The 19,997-nt window shown below is 40.3% G+C and overlaps 1 protein-coding gene and 1 long non-coding RNA gene across 13 annotated transcripts in view; one reads left to right on the top strand and one right to left on the bottom strand.

Moving 5' to 3' along the window:
* Positions 1 to 19,997, bottom strand: part of Tenm3 (teneurin transmembrane protein 3) — a 2,726,621-nt gene that overhangs the window by 1,031,176 nt on the left and 1,675,448 nt on the right. The window lies entirely within an intron of this gene.
* Positions 1,987 to 3,723, top strand: LOC134482499 (uncharacterized). Its single transcript, XR_010058698.1, has 2 exons — positions 1,987 to 2,780; positions 2,956 to 3,723. It is a non-coding gene; the product is annotated as an uncharacterized LOC134482499 (long non-coding RNA).

Here is a 19,997-nt window from a genome sequence, read left to right as displayed (position 1 = left end):
ATTCTGAATATGAACGATGAAACAGCCACAGCAGTGGTTCACTTATCAATTTTTCAGGAGTATTTTTTCCATTTTTTATTGGGGGTTGGGGGGGGATGGTTGGTGGATTTTTTTCCATGAACATTAAAACAACCAAACACAACAAATAGACAGACCTCTCACCAGGACTCGACCACATTCCTTTGTCAATGATCTTTTTCCTTCTCTTTTGAGAAAAGAAGAGTGTAAGGCCTTCAGATGGCTTGGTTATTCATGCCTATCTGTATTTAAGATGGCATTAGTTCACAGCCATCTATTAGCTGTGGGGGTTAAAGCAGTAGGTCTGGTTCTCTGACAGGGAGTGTTACTATCCCTTCTGCACTTATTCAAATTAAAGTAATTCCCACAAAGACTCATTCTATCATGAAACGAAAAAAGTCATGTCTAGATGATTTTAGGTTTATCTCAGACCCATTCAAGTCATCGACTCTTTAAAATGAGGCTCTAGAAACAAATAGATTATGGGTAAAGCTGCCCAAAGACCCCTTCCGAAAATAAAGTGAATGGTTTTTTTCATCGGTGACAAAATCTTCAGGGAATTAGTTTCCAAAAATTTTCTAATGATGCTTTAGACCCATATAGATGATGATATCTGATTCTAGAGTTTTGCTGCTGTGTTGGGATCAAACCCAGGGTATCAGAGATACTAGGGAAGGGCTCTACCACTAATCTCTACATCCCATCCGCTCTGTAGCAGGGTTGAGGTCTTCTCTGTTGCCTAGCAGCCTGACTCCTGATGGAAGAACAGCGCAGGCACCAGGGTAGATCTGCTAACATGCTTGATTCAGCCCTTAACATGCCATAAACTTCGTATGAAGAATCTTCTTTATGCTCTCCTACTTAAAGGCAAATTTATTTCTTCAGTATGGTCTCCAGCAAAACAGACTCCACTGAACTCTGTTTCTCAAATAAAACCAAACAAAAAAACGCTACGGCAAACGAAAGTCACCCCTGCCCCCCCTAGGATTCTGCTCCTGTGTGAACCTGTGAGTTCTATCAGGAAAGACGTAACTTTACTGCCTTTGATGGTTTTAGTTTCCAAAGCAAAATGCATTTGTGCACTCGTGAATTACAAGTAATCATTCACATGCTTGAGATACTTGAATGGCATCGAGAATGGGCCGGCACCTTCACAATCACGTTGATTAGGAGCGGGGTAGGAATTAAGGCACGGGGAAGGGAGGTTATGTGCCAATGACTTGCCACTAGCTTTCGGCAGAGCCAGGAACAGAAGTTTGGCCTATTACTTTCCGTCTCAGGACTGGATTTTCCTTGCCATTTCGTATAGCCTTCCAGCATGTGAAACAGAATTTTATTAAGGCTCTGGGATCACCGAATAAGAGAGCTGCCATTCTGGAATGTATTTCTGTATTTGAAGTGTGCCAGGGTGATATTTCCAAAATAAAGTTCCTAATGTATGGCTTATAGAAAATTTATGTATGGAAAAGTTTTTTGGCCTTAAAATATAGAACTAGAAATATCTTTAGACCTGGAACCGACAATGAAGATTATCAAGAATCCTTGAGCACCATGCTCACCAGTCCTTGGGTAGTTTTTGTCCTGGGCTAAGTCCTATCTGTCTGAATCTTCGGGTTTTTCTTCACAAAATAAGTGGTGGTACTTTGTTTATCACGAGCTTTTCTTTGCTTTTATTTATTTAGATTGAAAAAGAATCAGCTGCCTTACTGAAATCCCGCCCCAGCATGCACGATGGCTGCTGAAACCCTGGAGTTCACTGAACGGTTTGCAGACAGCTTTCAGATCATTGAAGCTTCTCTCCTGGGAAGCATGGTTTGTCTGAGTTCCTCCCCTCCAGTCCTTACTGCTTTACATAAGCACAGGGGAGAAGAATCCTATGGCATCTAGTCAGTTTCAACAACGTCATGACATCAGTTTGACGGACGTCTGAGGTCAGTGACGTAATGACGTCACAAGGCTTACCGCGCTGTTTCCTTCCGGAGTCTTAAACAGCTTCTCTCCAGGATGGAGTATAGTGATCTGGAGGGATTTACTGGACAGCAGACAACAAGTGCCTGCCTCTTCTTTTGTTTGACTATTTGTTTTGTTGTTTTGCTTTTATTGTTGTTTATTTTTGCCTTCCGCTTGTGGTCTTGTTTTGTTGTTCTGACTGGCCCAGGACTCGTAATAATTCGTTGCCTCAGCCTGCTGAGTGCTGAGAATACAGGCGTGAGCAAACTTGCCCCTTCCGAGGGGGCTCAGAAAATGTTCCTGAGAGCTTTGCAGAGAGTAGGCATTCAGTCTGAGCTAATTGCTTGTTCGTTGCTCTTAGAAATGAACACAGTCTGCTGGCAAATGAGACTATTCTGCTCATTTCACATAATATTAACACAACCGATAGGGAATCTGTGCTATAACTATGGAGCACGACAACGGGAAAGAACTTGATAAGTCTTCTTATCACATCAAAGGAAGAGGCCAGTCTTATAGCACGAAAGGAAGTTGACCATGTACTCGGGGAGACCGTCTGACCTGCTCTCCAGTCCTAGCCGGTCCGATCAAGTGTGTGAGCAAGGCTCTGGCAGGCCTCTCCTCTTTCTCTTGTTAAAACCATAAGATTTCTAACGCTAGCCCCCAATGTCTACTCCCTTGTTTTTCCACATCCTCCTCCTGAGGCTGACTACCAAACTCTGGCCATCAAATTATTGAAACCCTGCACTCAAAAGACTCTTTTGGCTCACCTAATTAATAAGCCCTATCAGAACCAAGCACTTCACCTTAAGGTGGGTTTCTTTATGCTGAGGACTTGGTCTTGGGGGGTTCTGAGCTAATCCTTTTCCTTTCATTCTCTGAATGGTGAGGAGAGAATTTCAACAGTCAACTTTGGGGCATAACTAAGCCTGTCTCTAACAGAGTACTGTTTGATGATCCTCTGGGCTCTGGTTCTGTTTTTTCAAGGTTCTGCAGTATCTATCAGTATTCCAGTACTCCTCGTGAACAGAGGGAGTCAAGGAGGCAGAGATAGAAGCCATGAAGGAAGCAAAACGATTGGTCGAGAATTTAGAGTGACACTTTGAAGTACAGATGACCTGGTTGACCATTGCTCTTCATTTTCCCTCCTGTTTATGTAAGAGTTGCTTTCCCATCATCCCCTAACCTGTCGAGTGTGCTTCACCCTGGATTGTACTCCTTGAATCTTGATCCTGCTATCCATTAAATAAAACTCGAAATATTTCACTTTGATTAGCCACTAGCAACACATATACAGTTATAAGCCAGACCCAGTACTAGGTGTCAACAATATAGTAATAAATCAAATTTGGTCCATGGCTTGAAAATGCTACTGAATCAAGTATTTATTAGCAGCATACGAAAGCACCCAATAAAAGTGTTCCGTGAGCTACTGTGATCCATGATTACATGCACATAAATCTATGGTGTTATTAGAGTGGACAAAATATTTCATGTTAATATGTTTATTGACGAGATTAGGGGGCATTCCTTATTCATTTTTCATGTGCACAGCATTTTACTGTGGCCTTCTGGAGACAATTTCCTCTTTGTTCAATACATTGGTGGATAAATGTCAGATGATAAAGGGAGTATTGATGATAGAGAGAAAGCAAGGGGGCAGCCATGGAGAATGGGGCTAGCCGCTCTCTGCAGTGTATCATTGCTGGAATATGAAATCCTTTATCATTAAAGGTTCCTACTATACAGGCTAAACTGCCTCATTCTGTTCATTCTCAGTAGACACTGATACCTGAGAAATAAGCCCTCCATTCTTACAAGTGTCCATTTGTGTTAATGTAAAACACTGAAAGAGTCTCTGGAAAAGGAAACACGTGTCCAGATTTACAGGAGAGTTTGTGTCTGGTTTTACTTCCCATTACTCTGAATAACATCCCATCAGCAAAACGTGTGCTCGCATTTGGATGCCAATGTGGCTTTAACCCTGTACATTAACCATTAATGTGGGGGTGGGGGATGTAGCTTTTTATTAGGGCTCATGCTTATAACCTCGGCAATGGAGAGCCTGAAGAAAGATATGTTTTAGGCTGGCCTGGGCTATATAATGAGACTCTGTCATAAGATGAAGCAAAACAAAACATACAAGAAAGAAGACCTGCAGTCTCAACTAACCTGGATCCTGAGACCTCTCAGATACCAAGTCACATCCAGACAGCATACACCAGCTGGTCCAAGGCCCCTGACACATTTACAGCAGAGGACTGCCTGGTTTGGCCTCAATAAGAGAAGAGGCACCTAACCTAACCCTGGAGAGACTTGAGGCCCCAGGGATGGGAGAGGTCTGGTAGGGTGAGGTGACAGGTTGGGGGGTACATCCTCTTGGAGATGGGAGAGGAGGATGGCATGAGGAACTGTTGGGTGTGCAGACCAGGATAGGGATAATGTCTGGAGTGTAAAAAAAAAGATTAAAGATAATTAACACAAAACAAAACAAAACAACAAAAAACCTGAAATAGCACCATCACAGTAAGCATGGTCTTTGTTCTAAAACAAAATAAGCAACATGACTTTTCCTGATATGCAGGCCATTCCTCTGATCAAGGTGAGAACTGCTTATGGCTAAAATCCTCATTATATATTAGACCAGACATCTTCCCCAAAATCTGCAAATGTATCCACCTTGCTAAAGTAGGTGGTCTCTTAACAGAACATGACCTTGGTTTGTTCTAGCTCCAAAATCTGGAAAAATTTCAAGCCAAAATAATTGTCTTCTGCCCCAGAGAAGATGTGAGTAAGCAAATGTTGCAAAGAAGATCCAACTCCTTCACAGTTCTGAGGGTGACATAATTCATCCTCAGCATATGGTCGGGAGTCAGAGACAACACACCTGAGGGGGCGGGGCGGAGAAGGAAATGTGAGGAATCAAACAAATGGCTACGGATTTCATTATTTTGCTTGTTCATAAATGGGATCCCCAAATATTGGAAATACACCGTGTAAGCACGCAGCCAGTGACAGAAGTACTTCACAAAGCCGCATGTATCCGTCTGAGGCGTAGTTCTAAAATGCTCGCAGATCACCTCCACACGCCTCCTTCCTGAGAGTGTGGTATATTGACTGAATTATCTTCATGACCGACAACGTGCTAGTGTTCCAGGGACACAGAAACCAACTGAGCCCCATACTTTCTTCAGACATCTCCATAACAGTTGATCAGTTAAGTGTACAGATAGTACACTGGCGGAGAAGTATTGGATAGGCAATACCCTTTTTTACTAAAATTCCTAAGATGTAAAAAAGTAACTCCTCACTTGTCTTAACACACTGATAAGGAATGGCCACTTCACCAGTTTTGCATTTTCCACACCCTCTGAAGTGCAGCATAGCCTCTACGACAGAATGACAGAATTAAAATGAAATAAATCCATGAAGACCTTAATTGCGGGTTGAATGGCAGAGTGCAGAAGAGTAAACACCAACTTTGAAGTAGCAGGACTTTGAAGTTAAGGTGACAGAGAGGCAATTAGAATAATACTAAAGTTGAGGGGTGATTTTCTTTCTTCTGGGTTGGCAGAGTCTTAAATAAATAACAAAACAGGCAGCAGTAAACATGTTTTCTTCTTTTCCTCCCAAAGAGATAAAAGAACCCAGAAACAGAGGAGGTTGGTTTGAACAAATGATTGGTATAAAAGCAAAGCCCTTGTGTACTTCCTTCCAGGGCATCCTGTGGCCCCTTCCACTCTGTGGCCAGGTAATAGGAATGCCCCTGAGTGGCTTTAAGCCTTCATCCTATATCCATGATAACAGCAGTTTGGTTATGGCCTCTTGTGCCTGTCCTCAGCCAGGTTGGTAACTCTTTAAGATGAGGACGAACAAGCAAAATAATGAAGTCTGCAGCCACTTGTTTTCCTCCAAGCCCTTAGAGCTGGAAGAGGAGAGCTTAGAAGTTTGTACTGTCCTGCAGAGTCATGTATCTGAGAGCAGGCTTTAAATACTAATAGGTTTAATTGCACCTTTGATAATAACAGTGAGAGAAATCAAACCTACAACCAAAATCCAGGCTATGCTGATGTAGGAACTATGATGTAGGTAAGTCAGAAACTAACCTATTCCGGGTCTCTGCAAAACCAAGAAAACTTTCCCTTATCGAGGATCCCTGCTCTTGCTGAAGCCTCACCGTGAAGTGGGTAGAAGTCACTGGTGCTCTTGACCCAGCAGGACAATCTCACGGAATACCCTGAATGATCTCTTGGAATAGGGACTGTGATGATTCTGATTTCCGGGTAACTGGGTAAAAGTTCGCTGGGGCTAAGATGTTTCTCTAAATAAGGCTTTTTGTCCTTAACCTGTCTGATCACCTGGAGTATCATCGGATTCTGAGAACACTACAAATAAATAAATCACAGTGTCCCTTCCAAGTGCATCCAATTTCATCTCAGTAGCCAATCAAATACCTTGTGGTACCCATCACACTGGAAGCAATTTTGATTTTCTCTGCTCCAAGTAAAAACAAGGAAACTCCCCAGTCTTCTGCCTAAGCTGCGGTTTCCAGAAGAGCACAATGATACTGAGTTAGGCAGCAATGACGCAATCTCAGCCTTCAGTGTAATTTGGTCTGAACCTCCCACTGCAGGACTCAACTTCCCAAGTTTCCAGCTTCTAAAATGGAGAGCCCGGAGGTCCTTTTCCTATCTCTAAATGAAAAATATTTCAGGTCTCCACCTAATTTCCAAAAACAAAAGCCCACTGAACTTCAGGCTTCCTGGATTGTTTAAGATAGGTAGATGAGAACACATTAGGCTCTCTGGGCCATCGACCCCCATGAGTGTCTAAGAAATAGATTGCCAGTGGTAATTAGCATGCACAAGAGAATGTCACAGTGATGAATCTGATTAGACACAAATAAACCTGAGAGGTCACCTCTGAAGTCCTGGGAAGTCTTTAAGATGAATCACACTGATGTATTTTGGGTTTTAGGATTTACATCCTTATATATCTGCAATGGTGTTCTTAGAGTTTCCATTTCACTCTTAGAATACATATATATGGACATATATATGTATATATATGAATATATATGTATATATTTATATATATATTCAAATCTAAATAACAGAATAGTTTTGAAGGAAGGATGACTAACACATGATCACCCAGGGTTGATTATTAAAATATCTGAGGTAAGTGTGTGCGCATATGTGCGTGCGTGTGTGTGTGTGTGTGTGTGTGTGTGTGTGTGTGTGTGTGCGTGTGTGTGTTCATCAACCCTGCATAGATGTGACTGCCAACAGGGCTGAGCCATCTTCCTGGCTATTCCTCTGGTTCTCTCTTGTATCTCAGGAGATCTCCAGCTGTTGTCTAGAATCCATTGCACCCAAGTTCCACGTTTATAACTTAGCCCTGCCTTTGCCTCACTCCTCAGCACAGTTAAGCTGGCTTGACTGTGGGGTTTTTGTAAAACAAGTTAAGCAAAACCATAGTTGAATTGCTCCTGGTGAAATCTCAGTAGGAGCAGAGTTGCCTGAGAAGCCTTACCCAATCAGTGACCGCGTGTTCATTCTGTAAACAGGATGCTTGACCTGTTCAGAACCACTGCAGTTACTCTGATAGGATGGTGTATTTGAAACAACCCCAGACATATCTGTCGAGAGATGGACTCTCGCCTGAGAAGAAATGTCTCCATAACACCGCCCTGGAGACACGTGTAGGGAGTGCTGCCTTGATTAATGATTGATGTGGGAGGGCCCCATCCCACCATGTGTAGTGCCACACCCCTGGGCAGGTAGATTTGGGAATATAGGAAAGCAGACTGAGCAAACGGTGAGGAGGAAGCCAACAGCAGTGTTCCTCCGTGGCCTCTGTATCAGTTCCTACCTCAGAGTCCCTCCTTGAATTTCTGCCTTTATTTCCCTCACTGTTGGACTGTGATGTTGCAAGTGTAAGCAAAAAAGCACTGTCCAGTCCCATTCCCTTTTGCTTTTTGATACCTATGTTTTATCACAATGATAGAAACCCTAAGACAGATTGTTTTCATATTCATGTCTGCATTAACTATGGTTCATGGCTATGATTAGTGCTATGTCATATGAAATACATGGGTTGCATGGGATGGACTTGACGAGTAAGATCTGTACACTTACAGACTCCAATAGGAACAGGGCATGTGAGAGGAACTTGCGTTTTAAAGTCCAATGCTTAGTTACATGGATCTTACCCGAATGTCAACCTGGTAATGACCTTGAACATTAGACTACAGCCTAAACCCCTAAGCATGACACATACACATTTCATGTTGATCACAGAACCCCTGACACTGTATGCATTATCCTCTCAGACTTATGAGAGAGTGTGTAAGACAGCACAGGGGGAATTAATTGTAGATGCCAATTCACTTCTTCGGCACTGACTTCTCTGCAGAATGCTTGAATATCTTTACCCGAGCAAAATTTGCCAAGTTGATTATAAATGTGGCATATCTTACCTCTTAATACATCTTACAATTCACACCTAATGGTTCCACGGGAGCCTGTAAACCGGAGTAAATCATAAAATTCATTTTGCTTTGCATCAATTCATTCTTCCATGCACCAACTAATCACCTCATTTCAAAATTCAATAAACCTAAATACCTGGATTTATGACGCTTTGTCAGACTCTACTGGGGAATTCTGACAATGTGGAATTCAAAGTCTATTGCAACTTAAAGGCAAGCACCTAGTTGAAAACAATTAAAAAGGCACAGCAGCAATAATTATATCCACAGTGTTAGCAAATAAAATAAATTAAAACAGATTTAATTTCTGCTCAGGGAGATGGGGGGAAAACACAGAAAAGCCTTAATGTAGTCACTTAACACACTGGAGTTGTTTGGGAGCGAAACTTGAAAGTGATTGTGAATTGGTTCTGTAGTATTAACTGTTCTTAATTGCAAATAAAAATACACGCACAGGTGTATTTTTAAGAATTTATTGGTTGAGTACATTGTCTAATGGTCATGGCAGTAGTTGAGCCTTAGTATAAAAATTTCAACGTGAAGACTATTTCAGGCAATATTTGTGTAAAGCCAACTTACCCCTGCAATGTACATACAGAACATGGGGACAAAATCCTCCAATTTATAGGCAACTTAAAGTGTGATTCATGCAAAGTATTAACACTGTTTTTTGCTCAGTCATAAAAGTCATCATTCACCTTATCTAGTTAACACTAGCTTTTGATTTATAGCTGAGCTATTGAAAAGAAGATAGCTCTGAAGTATAAGGTGTATGTGTCTGAACACACATACGTACACAAATACACACACGCACACATTTACATTTACATACCAAAACACATATAAACACATACATATAAACAGACACATATACTCAAGCACACATACATATATAATTCTACACACACACACATATGCACATATACACATGTACATGCACATATACATACACATACACATTGCATGAGTCTGTGAAAATTCACAACTTTATTATCCAGGTGGTGAGCCAGGGGGCAAAATGTAAAGTGACCTTCTATATTAGTTCAGAATACAACTTGTTAGCAGCTTTGAATAGAACAGGTTAGCAGCCATTTTATCCACAGTCTCTAAGTAGGTTTAAATCAACAATTTTTTTCCCAATAGGCAGAAACAGCTGCTTTTCAAGTGCCTGTTGCTGCGTGCTTGTTCCAATGACTGTTTGTGGTTTTTCTGTTTTCACAGCAATTCCAAAAGGTAATCTGCACAAAAATGTTCGGAATGTTTCATAAAAACAGAATGAAAGGACAGATGAGCCACGCATTTTTCTTAAAAAGACTTTGAAAGGGTATCTGATTGTTAGGCTTACCAAAGGTCTACATGATCCTGTTGCCCCTTTAATTAAATTCTTAGAAGTAATCAGATGCAAAATGACAAATGGAGAGAAGAGAACACACCAGTGCTGAATAATTTTATCATTTATACCAATAACTGTCAATCCACGAAGGGCTATTTTTTATATGTCACCTAAATCATAAGAGTTGGTACCTTTTTCTGTGATTCATGCTGGCCCAGCTCTGTGATTTACTGCTAAATTATTTCCCTTCTCTTTCAGGGAAAATTTTTTTATCTCCTTTTAGTGATTAATCTCTCTGATTTTGAATGAGCAAAGCTTTTCAGATGAGTGAATACCACAATTTCATTGAGTATAAATTTCTTCAGTATGATTTTTTATACATATGTTTTTTAAATATGCTCAGAAAGGATAATTATTTATTTAAAGGTTTATGTTCCCATTACAAATACCCTTGCATACCTTAGTTATGGGTTCACACTTTCCTTTCAGAGACAGGTTGTCTCCACTTTGACAAGATGTACTGACTATAGTTTTGACTATGACAATGCATATTTACAAATTCTTGTACAAAGCAAATAATCCTGGCACAAATGAGGTGGGCCACAGAGCATTTTAATTCTAAGTATTCAGGTAAAAAATGCCAAGTAATCTTGTGGTATTTATACATGTGTGTATGTATATGAGTACAGGTGAGTATATGAGTATACATAGATATGTATTTATGTGCATGTTTGGGTGTGTATGTATGTATTTCTATATGCAAGTGTTTGTGCAGATGTGGAGGGTATGTATGCATATGCATGTGCATATGTGAGGGGGTGTGGGTACATGTTTCTGTGCATGTATGTATGCATGCATGTTTCTCTAGAAGAGTATGTATATTAGTGTGTGTATGTGTATGTATATGAGTATATGTGTGTATGTGGGTGCATGTGTATATGTATATATATATATGTTTATGTATACATAAGTATGTACCTATATGTTAATATGTGTATATGAGTATATGTGTGTGGAGCGGTATATGCATGCATGTATTGTACACATGTGTGTAAGTATGGATTTGCATGCTAATGTGTGTATATGAATGTAGGTGTGTATGTGGGTATGTGCATGTGTGTATGTTTGCATATATGTGTGTATATGTGCAAAAATATATATCTGTTTATCAATATGTGTATATGTGTGTGTGTGTATATATGTGGGGAAGGATCTGTAAATGTGTTTTGGTATGTGTATATATATGTGAATATAGGTATGTGTGCATGTAAGCCACTAGCTTGTATATGTGTGTGTCTGTCTGTCTGTTGCTTTCACTATAAATAACTAACACATCAGTCCATGAATTTTAGTTTTTTGAACAAGTAAAGCAGATGTTTTCAGCTTTTTTAATAAGCCCATCAACCAGACTGTCTTGCTGCATTGGGTGCCTGGGAATCACATTTTCACATTGCCAAATCCAATATGCATGAGACAATCTTCCTAAAAGAATCAAAACTACTTTTCCCTAATCACTGCTCCATCCCCCTACATCTGCACTACCAACTCCTGATAGAGTATCTTATACCAACATATTCTTTTACAGATCTAAATGCATAAAGAAGCAGTCATGCTACCTTAGTAATGTCCCTTAACCTTTCTTAAGGATAACCACTGTAAGGATAACCACTGATAAGAAGAAAGGTACATGTTAGCTATCACACCTTCATTGTGAAACACAACTTCCCCACTGAAGTGCAATATGCTCCTCCTTTTCATAGTTTGCCCTATGTCAGTAAAGGGATGGAAACAATGTCCCTAAGAGGAGTCACTTCTCAAGCATTGCACTGGAGGATCATGCCTTAAGTATGTTTCCCTTAAACTCACCAATCCGAGTCTCCATCTGTTTCCCTGATGATTCTTCCCCAGAGTTATTAATATTGTCAAAAACAAAACAACAAAGCAAAACAATAAAACACAAACAAAAACGCAGACATAAGGAAGCATCTACCCTATGTATAGTAGACTCATGCTCGGTAAGTATTACTTTGCTTGCATTGTCTGCTATTAATCCACAACCCTGTAAGGAAATAGTGTAGACAGAGATGACTTCACTAGTTGAAGGAGTGTAAGGTTACTCTTGATTGTCAACTGGTTAGGGTCTCTACCCTTCCAGGAGAAAAGCCTTTTAGAAGTCCTGTGAGGGGTTATCTAGATTACTTGGGCGGGTGGTGGTGGTGGTGGTGGTGGTGGTGGTGGTGGTGGTGGTGGTGGTGGTGGTGGTGATAAGATTTGCTTCAACTGTAAATAAGACTGTTCCATGGGTCCTGGACTAAATAAAAGAGAAAAAGTGATATAAACATCCACTGTTCTTTACTTCCTGATTTCAGATTCAAACTGCCTCTATGTTCTGCCTTCGGGACCTTCTTGACTTGGTGGGTGATACCCTAGAACTATAAGCTAAAAATAGTCCATTTTTCTTTAAGTTGCTTTTGTTAAAGCAACACCAAGTCAAGTAATTAATATAAAATTTCCAGTAGATTCAAATGCTTCCAAATTTCGAACTTAATGATAATAATAATAATCAAGTGCATTTAAATAGATAAGTGTTACAAATCAATTTGGTGGTTTAAAAAATTGGTTGTAACTTCTAATTTTCTAGTGAATTTCATTCTATCTACGAAGTCATCTGCAAGCCCCAAATTCTTCACAATAAATTAGCCTGAAATGAGGATTCTGCAAATGGTCTCGTGTATCTCACACAAGCAGTAAGGATTGTGGGTAGCAATGTGTCATGTGTGGCTTTGATGTGTTCCCATCCACCTGTTAGTGCAGGAACGCTATCCTCAAACTGGGCGGTGGATATAGAATTTAACAACATAAAGCTTATGTGCGGTGAATAGAGGGCAATAGAAAGCAGAAAACTGAACAGGAAGAGAAAATTTCACATCTCTTTGAGGCCAATTGTTCAGCTAGCTAGACCCAGGGTTCCCAAGATAAATGCGGTCCTGTGGACGAAGGAACCGAGATGGAAACAGAAAGGATAATCCGTTTTGTTTTGTTTCCCCAAAAGCTGTCCGGAAACTTTGTTTTCTTGTGTGTTCAATAGCTACAGACATGCACTTAAATCCTGACTGAGGCAGTTTTTCTTGTCTGCACTGCACACACTCATGGGGACATAGGCACATATTCTTGTCACCAGCTCTCCCAGCAAGAAAAAAAATATTGTTTCCCATTGTCCATTTTACAACAGGAAATGTGGAAGTCAGATGCTCAGTGGACCACAGTGACATTTATGGGTCAAGATGCACATTCAAATGCAAGCTGATTTTCACAGTAGGAGACGTCACACACAATGACACCTACTCCCAAAACCCTAAGGGCCCACTCTGAACAAGATCAAAAAACATTTTTTAACCACAGACTACAGCACAGGAATTGATTTCTATCATGAGAAAAACTTGTCTTTGTTGAGTCTGAAGACATTGCTTGCATTAAAGTTACCCATCTTTTATTGTTCTCTCCTAGTTATTATCAATGTCAAAGTTTGATATACTTTCTGAAATGAACAGAACCTGAAAAGAAAGTTACAGAAAGGCTTAGACGTGGTCGAAGAAACTTTACCTGAGTGAATAAATTCATCATCCTGTTTATAGTTTGACTAATAATGGTGGCACTCTTTACTCCGGCTACAAGATTAGGACAATTCATGGGCTGTATATTAAGGTGATGATTAGGTTGACAACACTATCTTTTGTATAGTTTCTAATCTTTCCATTAAATATTTCCCACCCTTTAAGAACAGAGTGTGGTAGATAGATTTTCTGTTATTAGAATTTCTGTGAGTTCATGCATCTGTGAGTCAATCACAACACTACCACAGACAGCCATATACAGTATGCACTCAAAACATGCTTGCTGGTGTCACTCATATCTTGGATGCTTCTGACACAGAGTGAAAGACATTTGTGCATTCATAATATGCCAATAATTCTTTAAGTTAACCAGAGTGATATGAGCAAACACAGATCTGGCAAAAATTTGTCTAATGCTGCATCTTTCTGCTTAGAAATGCCTTGGTTCCAACAGACATGGGTACTAAGGGCTTGAACAGAAACAGTCAGCTTTTTGTTGCAGAGACAAAGGCTACAAAGGGATTTCTGACATGAAATAACTCAGGACTAGCCCTCAGATGTATTCAGAGGGATGAGGCCGAATTCCACATATCTTTAGGCTGACGCATTTACTCTGACTGTTAAAGCATGTGGTCAGGCGTATCCACTGTTCAATGTGGGCAACCTTCACTGTGGACAGACAGAAAAAAAAGTCTGATGGAGGTTTCCTAAAACTTTCTATACAAAATACTATTGAAAATAATTCTAAGAAGGCTGCATTTAAGTAAGACTGTGCAGCTGTGTGAGGAGAGCAAAGAGAAAGGACTGCTTTTTAGTTCTGGAAAAAAGTTGGTGTTATCCTTTTGGCAAAGCTAATTTTGATCGAATGGAAATCACTATATGCCTCACAGATTAGTCATCAGAGTGTAGGATTAAATAGTTTCACTACAATGCAAAAAGGCACCAAATAACCACTAAATAATAGTCATTTCCACAAACAGCTGCCCTAATGTCTTTGTACTAATATGGCTAATGGTCATCCTTGCTTAAATTGGTATACTTCCTCCATTACACGGCTATGAAATGGCTTAATGGAATTTTATTTCAGAAGCCCATACAATTGCTAATTTCGTGTGACAGGGCATATTTCTAAAACTCATTCCGTGTGTAGATTCTAAGCTTATCTCTCTTGGAGTTAGGAGACCCAGAGGAGAATATAATCTCTTAGACAGTAGGGAACAGATCACTTTTTTTAATAAAGGAAACAACCATTCACTTAATGAATGGGACAATGTAGAGGAAAATGATGTTCAACCAAAAGAAATCTGATTTTTTTTCTATGTAGAGGAACATTTTTTTCAGAAACGAATATTTGCGGGCAATATATTAGAACAAAAAGTATCTGCCTGAAGTTTGTGAATTTTATTTTTAATTTTAGAAAGGTACACTGTTCTTAAAGAAAGGTTAATGTGGGATTTACCAAGTAATATCATCGGAGGTGACAACCCATGAAATAAAAGGGTTATCCCAAGAATATGGCTGCATTAATTCTGCCAAACCATCCTTTCCCTTAAGCTTTCCAAGGGCAGGTATATGGTACCTTGTAACGAAGTTGTAAATCTTTTATTGCCAGGAGCCATCCTTGTTTCTCCTATTTGTAAACTTCTGTAACATCTACTATAGTGCTTCCCACATAATTGGGCTCAATAAATGTTTATTGACAAAATAAAGAAGCCTGTAGGGAACTCTTGCCCTTTAAATTATGTTTAAAAAAAACAGCTTGAAATATAAAGTTCTGTCTGAGGGAAAATGGTTTTAGTGCTACTCACTGAGGGAAAAGAAGAAAAATATTTCTAGCTCGACGACAATCAAGCGGCACTGCTTAAATCATGAACTAAGATGATTTCTAACGCTCCCTTCTCCAATAAGGGATTTCTACAAAGAAAATATTCGACTAAGAACTTTAGAGTGATCTTAAAATGTGGAACAGAAAACTCTTGTTCTCTGGTATGTATCCTGTCAGGGTGTCTGAGGGATACATTGCTGGAATTTGAACCATTTTTGCTGTATGTAGCTGCTGACTTCAAAACTACAGATGTTTGAGTCATTGTTTATTGATTCACCCACACGGATGAGTAAACCTAGCTTGCCAGAGCCCCACCAAGAGCACAGTGACTCAGAAAAAAAGCCTTCTGATTCGAGTTGGGTGATTTGCCACTTGGCATCCTAAGCTCTTGCCCATACAAAAACACCCTCTCTTTACTAAATGTCAGAACAATACAGACAGGTATTACTAATACCCTGGGAACAACATTTTCAAAGCTGCAATTAAACTTGTTTCTTACAAACGCCCACTAGAAAACACCCACCAGAAAGGTACACTGACTACATTTACTCTTTTCTGACATGGGAAATCTCTGAAGACTTTTAAAAACATTTTAGGAAAGAACTTGATTTATTGATCACACGATGTTCTCTCAGCAACAGGAGCTACACCAACATCAGGGGCTACAACAACACAACAACGTCGAATTTTATTCCTAAAGAGGATGGACAGGATGGGGCAGCAGTGTATGCTGCATTGGTGGCTGTTTAACTCCTGTTTGCTCAGGATTAAGGTTTTGGTAAAATGTCGGCCCATGGATGCCCTACACAATGGTGTGCATGCAAATTCTTAAACTGTCTGAGGTATTTCAAACTATTCCTGAGGAAATCGTAAAACATTACTTAGTTGCCTAAAGTTGGGCATGGGATTAAACATTGCAACTGTAACAAGGCTGAGATGTAGAGGCAACACACGAAGGCATTTATGATTGAATAAATTGAAAAGGCAAGGCGTGGTCCTATGGAGATGATTTTCAGCAATGCCCATTTGAGTCTAAAGTCTCACTAAAAATCAATAATCTGTGGCTACCTAATGTCTGTCCAGGATGACCAGAACATCCTGATTAAATGAATAGGTTCTCTACTGCTAAAGAAATGTAATAATTTCTATTAAACACTGACAACTGGAGGAACATATTGAAATATATATACTTTATTGTCTAAAATCATTTTGAATGGGTATTTTTAAAGTTAAAAAGATGAAAATAAAATAGAAAGGCCTTGTTATTCTTTCTCCAAAGAGGAAAGGGAATTCCATCCTTGACATTTTTTCTTCTGTTTCTTAGTCTTAAAACATCCATCACTAATGGGCTGGCACAATGGCTCATTGGGTAAAAGTGTTTGCAGCTAAGACTACAGACTGGAGCTTAACTCCTAGGAACTACATAGTAGAAGGTAAGAACCTAATTTCATATATATATATATATATATATATATATATATATATGTATGTATGTATATATGGTTCATGATACGAGACAGAGAGAGAGACATAGAAAGAGACAGAGAGACAGAGAGAGACAGAGAAACAGAGAGAGAGACAGAGAGAGACAGAGAGACAGTGAGAGACAGAGAGAGGGAGAGAGACAGAGAGAGAGACAGACAGTGAGAGACAGAGAGAGAGACAGAGAGACAGTGAGAGACAGAGAGAGAGACAGAGAGAGACAGAGAGAAAGAGAAAGAGAGAGAGAGAGAGAGAGAGAGAGAGAGAGAGAGAGAGAGAGAGAGAGATTGGTGTGTATGTATGTGCATAATAAAAATAAGAAAATCTATCATGGCTGTCTTTACAGAGTAATGCCTGGCGTCTGTGTTAAATGAACTGTGGCACCATCTAGCCTTCTGTGCAGTGTCCATTTCAATGTCTTTGGTGGTTGTAGTCAACACCTTTCATGTGTGTCACATCTTCACAGTCATTTTAGTTAAAAGCACACTTCTCACATCTGTGCACAGGTAGGTTCTCTGGAGTTAATTTAAATGAACTTATGATGTGAAAAAGTTACATTAAAACATTTAGGACTTATTTTCTTAATGTTCTTGAGGGGATGAGAGCAGGAAGAGTTGAAAAACAAGATGTTCCTAGAGGAGACAGGAGTAGTGATGAGTTTAAGTCCAAACTATGTGCCAATTGTTGGTGACAAGTGTGGCTTTGGCTTCAAATCCTACCACCGTGCCAATCTCCCACACAACTTTGGATCACACACAGTAGAAATAGGAGTGGGTGAAAGACAAGCAGCCATGCAACAGTCACTCTGAAGTGCAAACACATATAAAGTCAAACAGGAACTCTAGGAGGAGTACAGTTCACTTGGACAGGAACAAAAACTGCCCAGAATTATTGCAGTTCCTTTCCTCCCTATAATACTACCTGTTATGGTTGGGATTTGAAGAACCAGCCATCTATTCCAACCTCCAAACCATACTCTTTATAAGGTTTGTGGATTATTAGCCTCTGGTGTTATTGAGAGTTTGTTGTAATTTGGTGTCATGAAGCTTATTAATAGACTAACCCACTAATGAGTTCTCACAGCTAGATGCAGTATTTTGTCTTAGTTAGGGTTTTACTGCTCAGAACAGACACCATGACCGAAGCAACTCCTATAAGGACAATATTTAATTGGGGCTGGCTCTACACGTTCAATGGTTCCGTCCATTATCATCAAGGTGGGTGTGTGGCAGCATCCGGGCAGGCATGGTGCAGGCAGAGCTGAGAGTTCTACATCTTCATCTGAAGGCTGTTAGTCGAAGACTGGCCTCCAGTCAGCTAGGATGAGGTTATCAAAACCCATGCCCACAGTGACACACCCACTCCATCTATAGGGCACACCTCCTACTAGTGAAACTCCCTAGGCCAAGCACATCACATGACTAATTAGAGGAACCAGGTCATCGTGGTCAAACTGGGGGATTTGCCGTATAAGAATAAATCCTGCAAGCTAATCTTCCTCTCCCTCTCTGTCTCAGCCTGCCATTAACACCACTTGAAACTTACAGTAAGTCAAAAGAAGTCTCTCCTTTAAATTGTTTTCTTATGTTCAACATCTTTAGTCATAAGGGAAATGCAAATCATAACAACCCTGAGATTTCACCTCACACCAGTGAGAATGGCTAAGATCAAAAACTGAGGTGACAGCAAATGCTGGCGAGGATGTGGAGAAAGAGGAACAGTCCTCCATTGTTGGTGGAATTGCAGACTGGTACAACCACTCTGGAAATCAGTCTGGAGGTTCCTCAGAAAATTGGACATTGAACTGCCTGAGGATCCAGCTATACCTCTCTTGGGCATATACCCAAAAGATGCCCCAACATATAAAAAAGACACATGCTCCACTATGTTCATCGCAGCCTTATTTATAATAGCCAGAAGCTGGAAAGAACCCAGATGCCCTTCAACAGAGGAATGGATACAGAAAATGTGGTACATCTACACAATGGAATATTACTCAGCTATCAAAAACAATGACTTTATGAAATTCGTAGGCAAATGGTCGGAACTGGAAAATATCATCCTGAGTGAGCTAACCCAATCACAGAAAAACACACATGGTATGCACTCATTGATAAGTGGCTATTAGCCCAAATGCTTGAATTACCCTAGATGCCTAGAACAAATGAAACTCAAGACGGATGATCAAAATGTGAATGCTTCACTCCTTCTTTAAAAGGGGAACAAGAATACCCTTGGCACGGAATAGAGAGGCAAAGATTAAAACAGACACAGAAGGAACACCCATTCAGAGCCTGCCCCACATGTGGCCCATACATATACAGCCATCCAATTAGACAAGATGGATGAAGCAAAGAAATGCAGGCTGACAGGAGCTGGATGTAGATCGCTCCTGAGAGACACAGCCAGAATACAACAAACACAGAGGCGAATGCCAGCAGCAAACCACTGAATTGAGAATAGGACCCCCGTTGAAGGAATCAGAGAAAGAACTGGAAGAGCTTGAAGGGGCTCGAGACCCCATATGTACAACAATGCCAAGCAACCAGAGCTTCCAGGGACTAAGCCACTACCTAAAGACTATACATGGACTGACCCTGGACTCTGACCTCATAGGTAACAATGAATATCCTAGTAAGAGCACCAGTGGAAGGGGAAGCCCTGGGTCCTGCTAAGACTGAACCCCCAGTGAACTATATTGTTGTGGGGATGGCGGCAAGGGGGGGAGGATGGGGAGGGGAACACCCATAGGGAAGGGGAGGGGGGAGGGGAATGTTTGCCCGGAAACCGGGAAAGGGAATAACACTCGAAATGTATATAAGAAAGTCTCAAGTTAATAAAAAAAATTGTTTTCTTACAATGAAAAGCTGACTACAGGATAGCCAAGATCTGTGAATCTTGGGCCCATGCTAGACCTTATGCTAATTACTTTAAGGGTTTAACCTACTTCATTCTTATAAATACATATGAAAGAAGCATTTCTGAGCAGTTCAGGATCATATAGTTATAAACTGATGACAGGAGCAGCATTGGCCGGGAAACAGGCAGGGAAACAAATTCTTGGGCTCAACCAATTGAAGAGTAAGAAAAAGCTGATAGTGGGTCCGGGAATCCTTTAACGCTCGTCCCAAGATCCTGATGCAGAATGTAGGCTCTAAAGAAAGATATTTGAGGGCTATTGTAGTCTAGGTGTATGGGCAGAACACTGATTAGACAGATAGTTTGGAATCAGATGACTTGATTTGAATCTGCTCCCCTAGTGAGCAAAGGGAATTGTCCTTT

The sequence above is a fragment of the Rattus norvegicus genome, chromosome 16 (assembly GCF_036323735.1).
Source record: "Rattus norvegicus strain BN/NHsdMcwi chromosome 16, GRCr8, whole genome shotgun sequence".
Classification (NCBI taxonomy): domain Eukaryota; kingdom Metazoa; phylum Chordata; class Mammalia; order Rodentia; family Muridae; genus Rattus; species Rattus norvegicus.
This window is presented reverse-complemented; position numbering and strand designations above follow the sequence as displayed.